This window comes from Pteropus alecto, unplaced genomic scaffold, assembly GCF_000325575.1.
Source record: "Pteropus alecto unplaced genomic scaffold, ASM32557v1 scaffold25, whole genome shotgun sequence".
Lineage (NCBI taxonomy): Eukaryota > Metazoa > Chordata > Mammalia > Chiroptera > Pteropodidae > Pteropus > Pteropus alecto.
This window is the reverse complement of record NW_006441955.1, coordinates 35,151,219-35,163,576: the sequence shown is the minus strand read 5'-3', so window position 1 is coordinate 35,163,576 and position 12,358 is coordinate 35,151,219.

The window sequence follows — 12,358 nt, the reverse complement described above, 5'->3', positions numbered from 1 at the left end:
AATAAGAATCTTCTCTACGATTCGTTTCCCTGAAATTTATAGCTGCAGGAGAAAGAGGAGCTCCTTTTCTCTGGGCTCTCCAGCTAAAACCATGTAAGCCTGAAGCTTATGGTCATAACCCCAGGCTTCATGGAAGAAGCTCTCCGATAATGATGCCAATACACGAGGGAACAAGAGCCCTGGCAACATTTAGTACCGTCTGAAGCTCGATCAGTCCTTAAGGGTCCCAGTTATTGGAGCCAATACATTCCTTTTTGCTTAAGCTAATTCGAGTTGCATTTCTATCACTTTCAACCAAAAGAGCTTTGGATGTTGCTTTCCAATCTAAATGTGAGAATGATTAACTTGGTGCAAGCAAAAATAACTCGTCAATAGTTCTGAGTAATAGAAAACCTTATCAAAATCTCTTTTGGATAAGTAGTAAGTTTTTGTTGTTTGGAATCCTAAATTTAGAAAGCTCAAATAACGAACATTTTCCTGTACCCTAGAAACGAGTGTTAAATAAACGAATTGATCCCTGTGCTAATAATAGCTTCAAAATATTGACATATTCTATGTACCAAGAAGTGTGCAAACCTGTCATTATTTTACATTTAATTATCATAGAAATCCTAAAAAGTAGGTGTTATGGTTCCTTTTACATATAAGGAATCTGAGCGAGGTTTAGCCATGTGCTCAAGTTCACACAGCTGACAAACACTAGAACCAAATTCTAAGCCCAGAGCTTTCTAATCTCAAAGCCCAAGCTTTTAACCACTATTCTCTCTTTAAGTTTCCAAATTTCATGAGAATGTATTCAATTATCAAATTTTTCAATGTATTTTAAAGATATATCTAGATCATTGTAGATATATCTATAGCTATATATATGTATAGATAAAATATAGTAGAAATAATATATAGTAAATATCTATATATCTATAAGTTCTTAAGAACTTATAAATATACATAAATATAAGTATGTTAACATGAATACATGTATAAGTATATATATTTTTACATTTACTATGAGCTAGGTATAAGAATTTCCAGTTTGCATGGCAATCTTATTTAGATATGCTTATGGATAAATCAGAATTTGCCATAAAAAATTCAATATCTACATTTTAAATTCTTTCTCTTATGAGAGAAGAGGCCTAGAATGACATTTAAAAAAAAATAAAAGTTAAGTAAACAATCTAGCAGACCAATAGCAGAACCTGGGGTTGCTGCTTTTTCCCAAAATGCACAAACCCGTGGTGGTTTTGGAAGACTTGGAAGGCATCTCAGCCAATCTAATGAGATCCTGGGCATAGCAGGCAGGAAGAAGGGAGTAGAGAGTCTAGCACTGGCCCCATCCACAACTTTTTCCTTTTATAAGCCAGGTCTCTTGTGCAGATGTGTGCTCCTGACCCCATCTTCTGGATGTGTGGCAATGCCTTGTTTTCATATTGACTTTTCACAGCTGGGAGTTGTATTGGCATTGCATGTTTGTTTTAACTTTCCACAGAGGGACCAATTCCAAAATGTAATTAATTGAGACTTTATTTGAGAAAAAAAATGTGTTCTGTATACATACCCCAAAAAGATGTGAAAAAATATTTTTTAAAACTAAACTAATTCAAATAGAACTATGCTTTCTAATGGAGGAGTAAAAAGAAGAAGAGATTTGGGGAGTATCTTGCTTTGAGTTTCAGCTAACCACTTCTTAAATATCTATATTTGGGCAGATTGTTCGCATCTCAGTTTTTCAATAATATTTAGCCCATAAAGATGTTGAGAAGATTAAATTATGTAATGTGCATGCTAGCACTTAGTTTTAAAGCACTAACGTTAGAACTAACTGATACTGATAAGAAAACTTCCTAGAAATTCCTTGGATATTGGGGAACACATACTATTCATTTTGATTTGTTTATTTCAAGAACAGTTGAAAAAGTCAGCTCGATATTTTTAAACGTTATAATGCAGTATGCAATAGTGTTTATAATGTTTAAATATGCAATGACATGATTTAAACAAATAGCTGAGTAAAAACAGATTTAAATCCTTGTCATCTTGATCATATAAAAGATTACGTGGCTGCAAAAAAAAAATTAATTTGTTTTATTTGGACTTTGGGATGTAGTTTCCCTTAATCGCGTATATGTAAATATTGTTTCTTACTGTGCTTTCTTTTTCTTTTGGAGAAATTATTTATTTATTGCAATTTTTTTTGGAGACCATTCGTACGTGTTCCAGGTAATCAAATATTTGGATTAATGAAGAGTTGTTACATATTTTTCAAAAATTAAAACCGATAAAAATACACTTAATAAAAACTATATATGACTGTCAAAAAAACTCCCAGAAAATAAGTGTTGTGAGGATGTGGAGTAATTGGAACTCTTGTATACTGTTGATGGGAATGTAAAATAGTGCAGTCTTTATAAAAAACAATATAAATATTTTCTATTTAATCAAAAAATGAAAAATAGAATTACCATATGATCCAACGATCCCGCTTCTGGGTATGTATTCAAAATAATTGAAAGTAGGATCTCAAAGAGGTAGTTGCACATCCCTGTTCATTGCAGCATTATTTACAATAAACAAGAGATGGAACCAACTCAAACGTCCATCAATGGATGAATGAATAAACAAAATGCGATATATACATACAATGGAATATTATTTGGCTTTAAAAGAGAAGGAAATCTTGTCATTTACTACAACCTGAGGACATTATGCTAAGTGAAATAAGCCAGTCACAAAAAGACAAATACTGTGTGATTCTATTTCTCATCTTCGCACTGGAGCTGAGAAGCAGCTCAGATACTTAACTCAGATTACAAGGGTCAGAGACCTGGTGGTCCTCTAATCTGGTGCTGGGTTCAAGGTGGAAATGGGAGTGAGGTCTCATTCAGAGTTTCTTATCAGTCTGTAAGGACTAAATCCAAGGCCATTTGTAGTGGGGAGAGGGAGACATAGGAGGAGGAAAGGGCCTGAATTTTGGTCCAGGACTCTCTCTCTGAACATGTGAGTCAGGGACACCATTCTGAATCACCAGCAAAGGAAATACTTGTTGATGATATACACTGATGAAATGCATTGTTTAAATCAAACAATCATATTTTTTATTCTATATCAGAGTTTCCCAAAGTGTGTTCTATAGCAGCGGTCCCCAATCTTTTTGGCACCAGGGCCCGTGCTCCTATGAGAATCTAATGCCCGATGATTTGAGGTGGAGCTGAGGTGTTGATGCTAGCGCTGGGGAGCAGCTGCAAATACAGATGAAACTTCGCTAGATGGCCCACCGCTCTCCTCCTGCTGTGTGGCCAGGTTTCTAACAGGCCACAGGCCAGTAGAGGTCCATAGCCCCGGGGGTTGGGGACTCCCGTTCTATAGAACATTAGTTCTATGGGTATTACATTTTTAAATAGGGTTCTGGGGTCAAAAAGTTTGGAAAACATTGGCTTAAAATGAGTTTAAAATGGGAGCTTAGTGTACGGCCATGCCACCCTGAACAAGCCCCATTCCATTTGATCTCGGAAGCTAAGCAGGGTCGGGCCTGGTTAGTACTTGGATGGGAGCCAATCTAGGAAGAACAGGCATTTAAAAAAATAAAAGAATAACAAAATGCGGTCTTTTACTTCAAAACGTCTAAAAGGCTTTACTGTGTCAATAGTAAGGTTACTATGCCAATATTAAGCATTTGATGTTAATATTTAATGTTTAATAGGTTGACATTAATGTTAATGTACAGCAGGTCTTCGAATGACATCGTTTCACTATAACGTTGATGAAATGCACTAGGAACTTAACTGTTGTTTATATCAATTAGCCTGTGGTAAAATTGGTTTTCTTATGTTATTTTGCCTCATTTCCAAGAAACTATCGACAACATTAAGTGAGGATTTACTGTATTAATTAATATGCTTTTCCTAATCCTGTTTGACCGAGGAAGCAGTCCTTGGCACACCAGTATGAGAATGCTACCTTTTGTCATAGAAGGCATGATATTTTTGTCAGTTGCTTTCCTTAAGACAGTAACTTTCTTTTATTTCTCCCGAGTTGCTGTGAAGCCCATCTCTTTCATCCTAAGCACTGCTGGGGGGACACCCAGAGAGTAAGGCAGTCACAGTTTTAGTACTTGTTATTTTGAAATACTGTAAAGCTACATGATGATTCGGCTTTGCTGCAGCCCCAACTATTTTCCAAACAGAGCACTAATAATGGACCTTGTTGATTTTGCACAACGGAAGAGTGAGTCAAGAATAGGTATTGCAAGGTGAAAATGGTCAAGGTGTAGAGTTTCTTATATGGGGTACTTTTCTGTTGTGTTTTATAAGAGAAAACTAGGTACTGCATTAGGAAATTACAGTTGGCATATTTTAAAATCTCTTGACTAGAGATTTTAAAAGTTACTGTTAACTAAAATGATGATAGTTAGCTTAGAAATGCCCTTTTAATAGCTAAAAGATTAGGTTTAAATAATTTGGCTTATTATGAATGGAGAGTGATCTCTAGGAGTAGTATATTTTGGAATCTTAAAAAACAACTACAAGTATCTGCACACAAAATTCAAGTCAAATGACCGAGAAGAGAGTCAAAGCAGTTTCTTGACATTTTGTGAATCCTTATATGTGTGTTTTTTTTTTTCAGCTGAAAACTCAGGGTTGCTACAACTGCACTAAATTAATAATCTTTGTTTTGTTTGTAGTCAAAACCAGAACACAACAACAGAGGGAGAGCAGGGAAGCCTTTTGTAGAGAACTTTGATAGTGAGTCCCTGATAAAAATCACCTTGGTTAACACATTAGCATTAGAGGCATTTGATTTTGAACCTGAAAAGCAGAATCATCATCATCTAAATCATTACAAGAGATGAAATTAATTAAAAGAAGTATTAACTGTATTTTTGACTTTTTTACCCTATAGTTTTATCTTGAGCAAAACATTGTTCCTGAAATGCCCCTTCTGAAATTAACAATTACCCTATTCCTTTTTTTTATTCCTTCAGCAGATATTTATTGAGCACCTACTAATTGGCAAACATTTGGTTGAAGCAGTGAAAATATTTGTTTTGTTATCATATCTAAGAAGTATATTTTCATTTGCATTAAGAAAAATTAAAACAGCTTGTTCTCTGATGCATAAAAATGAAAAACAATATTTTAAGATATCAGTTTAAATATGTCAAAATTTTAGTACAATTGCTTTTTAATAACTGGATTTTAAATTTCTTTTAAGATTTGCTCTGTATAGGAACTGAACATGTATCACAGAGGAGGAAAATTGAATACTTAATAAGCATATGAGACCATGTTCGACTTTACAGGGAGTCAATGCCAAGCAAATCACTCTACTGATTAAAAAAACTGAAAAGTCTGATAGTATCAACATGGTGAAAATTTGGACAAGTTGATGGCTCATTCCATCAGAGAGAATCTACAATAATAAAATCCCTACGGAGTACACATTGGCAATACTTGTAAAATTTTAATTGTTTATACCCTTAAACCCAATAATTCCACTTCTAGTTATACATCATAGAATAGAAAAATTGTTGTACATGGGAACTGGGAGACAGGTACAAGAATCTTTTGGTCATTGAAACATTGTTTGTAATAATAGAAAGTAGAAACAACTCAAATAATCATCTTTAAGAGAATTGATAAATTTTAAAAGGTATATTAATACTGTGGAATATTATCAAGCAACTAGGAGAAATGAACTATCTCCACCTATACAACACAGATGGATTTAAAAATCATAATGTTGAATGAAAAAAGCAAGTAGTAAGTTATGTGCTCCTTATGTAACATTTTAAAATGAACATATACGTTCATATTGTAATGTATTATTTTCTTTATATATGTGTATATATGCATATGTATATACAAATACACACATACACACACATATATATATATGTAAAAATATAACAAAGCACACTCAAAGGATATACACTGAATCCATGAAAGTGGTTTTCTCCTAAGAGACTGAAAGGGTAATCAATCTGGACTGGAGTTGAGGAGGAGTTCCGGGGGCCTTTAATTTTATCTGTAGTATTTTATTTCTTATATAGAAAGACAAAGAATTTGTCAAAATATTAAGAATTATTAATTCTCGGTGTTGACATATAGGTATTTGTTAGATTCTTTGCATTTTTATATATTTTGAAAATTTCTTGTAAACAAGATCTGTCCTTTTATTTTATGGAGATTGATCTGCTTTGTGTTTAGGTTTAGAAAGTGTGCACATTTCAGCACACACAATAGTAATAAACAGATCTTGGAACAAAGCATACATAGTTCTCAACCTAGCTGCACGGGCACATTCTCACCAAGCCAGCCTAAAAATAACTGAAGAGTAAAAGTCTTATTGGATAGAGGGCCCTTCAGATGACCTTCAGAACTTTTGGATTGTCCATTCAGTTAATCTTGACACAATCATGTAATTATGAGGTTGATTTGAGCTTAATGAACCCAATATATACAAAGAAAATATGCTGTTAACAGAACTGTGCCACATCAAAGCCCTTGGGACATGATGCTTTTCTAGTGTTTCGACATGAGGTTTTCCTAAAGATAACAAAGCCTTTTAAAATATGCTTTTCAGGCATATCACCCTTTCCAACAAATATACCTCTTTCCCGAGTCAAGCGTATATTCCCCCAAATATGCTGATGCTGCACTTCCATCACAAAAATACCCAAATGCCGCACTATACTCTAGCAGGCTCCAGTTTGACAGTATAATATCTATAAAAACAGTGGAGCTGCAGAATTCTATTGAAAAGACCATTATGTCCTCCTCTGAAAGAGAATCTCAAAGCTGAAATACCAGTTAGTAAAAAATATAGGAAAGAGAAAAGCACTCAGGCAAGGATACAAGTGCACTCAAGCGACACTCAAAATTCCAGCTGAGTTGAACCTGGGAGTTATTTTATAAAGTCAAATATCCGAAGAACCAGTTTGGGAGCTTCAGTCTGTTTCTCTCTCTCTCTCTCTCTTTTTTTTTTAAAGATACATACCACTTAGCTCTCTGAAAAATGTTAAAAGGGATTTCTATCCAACATAGCGAAATCTGAGACTATCCCAGGTCAAATGCAAAGTTATAGTTCAGCATTCCCCAGTAAAGTTTTCTTCTCTTTAAACTTTGTATTTTGAAAATTTTCAGGCTTTGAGAAAAGTTCAAAGACTATGCAGTGAAGTTTTGAAGATATTTTGCACAATGAAAGACTGGAAAATAATTCATATGAGGAAAAAAATCTATAAAATTTACTAATTTATATGTTAATTTTATAAATGTACATTTTTACAAATGTGCATGGACTCCTTTGTTTATGCACTTAAATTTAGTAAAATTACATTTAAACAAAAGCAGGGAGAAATTTGATGAAAAGAGAAGAAAAAAGAATGAGGAACAAAAAGCCATGGAAAATGCACAAAACCTTATGAAGTTTTCGATTTTTGAACAGCTCTGAAAAGTTGGTTTGCTTGATTTTTAAAACAGAGTTGAGGTTGTTTTCACATTCTATAGAGAAAACTGAAAGGGATGCTAGTGAGGCTATGTAGTGTAGGGGACCAGAAGCAAAGAAGGAAGTGTGTTATCCTTTCTCCAAGGAAAAAGGTGAGTGGGAAGGGAAGAGAGACCGTTAAAATTAATGAATGCTTCCTTCTTTTCTCTCACACTTGAAGAGTAGCCAAAATCCTTTTAAGATCTGTTTCTTTCTCTTTTAGTATCAGGGCCTTTAGCATTTCAAGATGGCCAGCATTTTCCAGCAACAATAATAGTAGTGTGGATATGATTTTTTATCTTTATCAACATAGTACAAAAATAAAAGTGATATCTAAGACAGTACACATTATTTCCACTCTTAGTGGCACCTGACTATCTTCTTTCAGCTAACTTTAGTTTAGCAGGTACATTTGCTCTGGCCTGGGGTCTTGGTTTATATCTACTCTGCTTTAACTGGCTGAGATCAGGAAGCCCCTTCCATATACACTGTATCCTCAGCTCAGTTTTTACTTTGCACTGATCATTCCAGACCAAAGATCATCTCACTTCTAGCACTTACGGCCACACTTAACAGTTAACATATAATACTTTCCTGTTCTTTTGTTATCTTTTTATTATATTTCCTGTCGCCTCTATTCTACATGTATCTTTCACATTTAATATGGCTTAGCAAATTTCAATGAATATTGGTTGGTTTTTGGAACATAAAAGAAGCTAACATCTTCCAGGAAGTAGTAAAAATTATCAGAGTAAACTGAGGAAACTTTAAAGAAAATTTTAATTAAAAATTTTATAGCATATTTCTTAAATGTTAACAATGTAAATACCCTTTTTAAAGAAAAAAACTTAGAAACATATGGGAATAAATTTTCTACTTTGAAAAACCGACTTAAGAAATTAAAGTCTTTTATTATGGGAAAGTCTGTTGGTTTTTAATTTATCCCCATCCCTTACCCCCAAACAAAAAAGGGTAAAAGATTTCTTTTTAAGATTATCATTAAAACAAAAATACAAAATGAAAACAAATTTCTTATTGAACTCATTACTGAATCTTAAAGAACATATCTGCAGGACCCAGTTGGGAAACACTCCTGTTCCTTAGATTACATATTAAAAGAAGAGCGAGTGACCTAAAGAAATCTTATAGCAGGTAATTTTAAAACAAATACATGGAAACAACTATTTTCAAAATATGTTGGAAAGTATTTTCTAAAAGGCCAGATTTACAACAAGGCCTTGCACAGAGTAAGTGCTCAATAAAAGGCAGTAATAGTAACGATAAGAATAATAGCAATAATAATTTTTAAATTTGGGTGTTTTTAGCAGTAGAGTTTTGGCATTTCTTGTATTTGTTAAAATGAAGGCAATGAGATTTATAATATTCGCAGATATTATATATGTCCTGGGTGTTCCTTGTCTTTTTTTGGTTTCCTTGAACACGAAATAACAAGTCTGTATTTCATGATTTTTTTTCTTCTCCAGGCCAGAACAAAAGTTCTCTGCAGGGCAGCTATGGAGGTGGGGCGTGGTGAAGTTTTTTCTCTTGAATCCTTGTTCCAGAGGCAGGGACAGCAGATGCTTTGCCACACCCCCTCCAGAGCTAGGACCACAGGGACCTCAGCCAGGGGTCTTGCTATTACTTTGAAATGGTGTGAGGTTTCCTGCTTTGTCAGAAGCCCCGCTGAGGGGGAAATTGGAGGTGCATTGTGGAAACCTCCACTGGAGCGCAGGAAATGACAAGTTTGCAGGAACACGTGATTACTGTAAGGGAATTTGCTTTGGATTTTTATTTCAAAGTTCTCTGAGGAATCCCTCAGGCCTGAATCAGGTGTCTGTTTGGGACTTTGCTCTGCATACAGGCTCATCTGATAGTATTTTTTCCTCCTTAATTTGAAATTTGCCAGCTGTGAATTTTATCAGTGAAACCAAATTCTAATCTTGGATATAGATATAGGAAGTGTGGTTTTAGATTATGGCCTTAGATTACGGTGATATATAAAACACCTACAGGCATAACTGGAATCTTTATGGGTGAATTTTAGAATTAAAGCAGTAAATCTGTCTGTAATAACAAGTCAACCAAGCAGAAAATAGGAGCACATGCTATAGTTTGTAGACCAGTACCTTGTCACAACAATTTAGGAACATTTGGTTCATGTTCTGTCACACCTTCTTAAGAGTAGTTATGCAATTGCCTCCAAGATGTTGGCTCTTTCAGAGGCACTTTAAAAGTTGGTATCTCTCCTCCCTTCTTTACTGGGCAAAAGGTATCTATTTTTTGTGTAGCTGTGGGGAGCTAATATTTCTCCTAGGCAAACTTCGTTTTTATCTTTTGAAACGTTTAAAGGCTTAAGCTTTAAAAAATAAGACTCTCTGTAAGTGGAAGGGGCTACATTTCACCTGTTAGCAGCATAGAGTGGAGGTTCTGAGCCGATTTTGGAGCCAGAGTACCTGGCTCTACCACTTGCTGGTTGCGTGACTTTGGGCAAGTTACTTAATCTCTCTGTACATCATTTTCTAACATGTAAAATTAAATTTTTTATGACTTTGATTAAATTTAGCTTTAAATTTCTCTCTCTTTCCCCCTCAGCAACTTAACCTACCTCTTGCCCCGCCATAATCAGCGACTCCTGAGGCAGCAGAGACTATAGCTCAGACCTAATGGTCACCAGGTCTAGACCTTTGGCAGGCTAAAGATAACATCTTGACCTAAGTTATGATTCAGCTCCTGAACCCTAAGGTGGAATGACTCCCCTGGCTACTTTTTCATGAGATCAGACAAGGGGATGAGGCAGCAGACCTCAGAACTGTCCTCAAGACCTGAAGAAATAATTACCTCACCTCTAACCAGTCAGCTCCCAGCATGATCCAGAACCCCTTACCCAAGGTGTCTTGTGATTTTGCCTTGTAAAATCCATAAGCTACTGCCATCGGGAGTCAGATCTTTATAAGCTCCTCATCTCTGGATTGGCCAATTCAACATAAAACCATTTTTCTTTTTATACTGCAAACTCTTGTTGTCCATTTCTTTGTGCCAGTGCACACAGGTAGACGAACTCTAACATTGGGGTCCTGGTAACAGAATGAGGATAATAGAGCTGTTATAAGGATTTAATGATTTAGAATTTGTAAAGGGCAAAGCATGTGCTAAGTCCCACACGAGAACTTGTTAAAAAAGAAAAACTGAATGATTTTCTAATGATATAGTCTTGCAGAAATTTGGAGTGTTTGCTTCTGTTTTTGTAAGGAACATAAACAGGGTATTATGAATTTGTTCAGTTGTCTGCTGATCAACAGAATCTGGAGACATGCCAGTAAATATGAGTCATCATCATAAAGGATCAGGTCCGTGCCTAGAGTAAGAGTGGTTCCTTGAGAGAAATCACTGAGACTCTTCTGTCAAATGTTTTTCATACAAGCGAGATAAAAGTGCACCTTTTTATTTGACCTCCCTGCTTAGAATTCTTGAAAAAATTTAGAACAAATGACCAAGACACTCCCTTGGACCAAAAGAAGCTTTTATCTTACAGTAGCAAATACTGTAACTCGAGCATAGTCCTAAGAACCCAATGAAAGGACAGGATTCATTCCCTTAGGAATCTGTTAATATTGCCATTAATAAAAGGTAGGGGAATCCTGTTTCTAGAGCTTTGCTGGGAAACCAAAAATTTAAGTTTATTTTGAACCTTTGCTCTATGCTTCAGGCGTCTGGATTTCTGCAAATAATATCACTTTATTAGTCTAAAGATTTAAAGAGAGAAACCCCTCTGTAGACATTGTAATTTGTATAAATACTGATATAAATTCTTGTGTTTTTCCACATCATCTATAGAAATTAATTAAATAGCCAGGCATTTCAAAGATATTTTGCCAAAAAAAAAAAAAAAAAATCCCAATCAACCACCTTATCCCCCACTCCCCCCAACACACACAATCTTTTATTTTGCCAATATATAAAGCTTTTGTAGTATGTCCTGGTGGTTGAGGACTTGGGCTCAGAGCTAGATGGATGTGGGTTTGAATCCTGGCCCTTCCACTTATAAGCTATACTATTTTGGCAAGTTGTAAGGCCTCAATGTCTATGTAGGTTTGTGTATAGCCTTATAAGTCTGTGAGCAGTAAATGTGCTCATATGCATAGAGTGTTTAGGACTCTGCCTGGCACAGAGTAATTGTTCAATAGATAGTGATGGTTATACTATTCAACACCTAGCTCCACTGTGAATAGTCACTTCATCACTTTTTAGAGACAAGTCACTCCTAAGTTATCTAGGACTTGGTTTTTCTCTCTTCTATGCCATTTTCTTTAGAAAGTAGAAAGCCTTACTTAACATGATTGATACATTTAAATGTAGGATTAAATATTCACACCCAGTTCAAGTGTTCATGTCTGCACTTGAAACTAAAACTTGACAATTTGAGGCATGAATACTATGTAATTCAAGTCAAGGAGAAATCTAACGCCTTAAATCTAGAGAGACTATATCAAAGTTGAGACTAACTCTACCCTACACTGTTCTTTCAGGATAGTATGCCTGTGTGTATCTCTGAGGCTCAGCTCAAGCCTCTCACACAGTAGTTGCTCAATATGTATCAATAAGTAATGAATGGTTTACTGAGGAGGATTTTGCACTAAATCCAGGTGATCAATGATGATTTGACATTTGTGAAAGTTTGTCCAGTTGAGTGGATTCTCTATATGTAGGTGCAAGACAAAAAGATTAGAAATACTTCCTCTTCCCTCAAAGTAGGGAAATCCAATAACTTTCCAAATAATAACATAAGAAACCTCCTCATTCCACCCGCCAACATATTAAAGGCCTAGGGCCATAACACTTTAGAACTGGAAGGAATCTCCTAGGCCAAGCTCCTCAT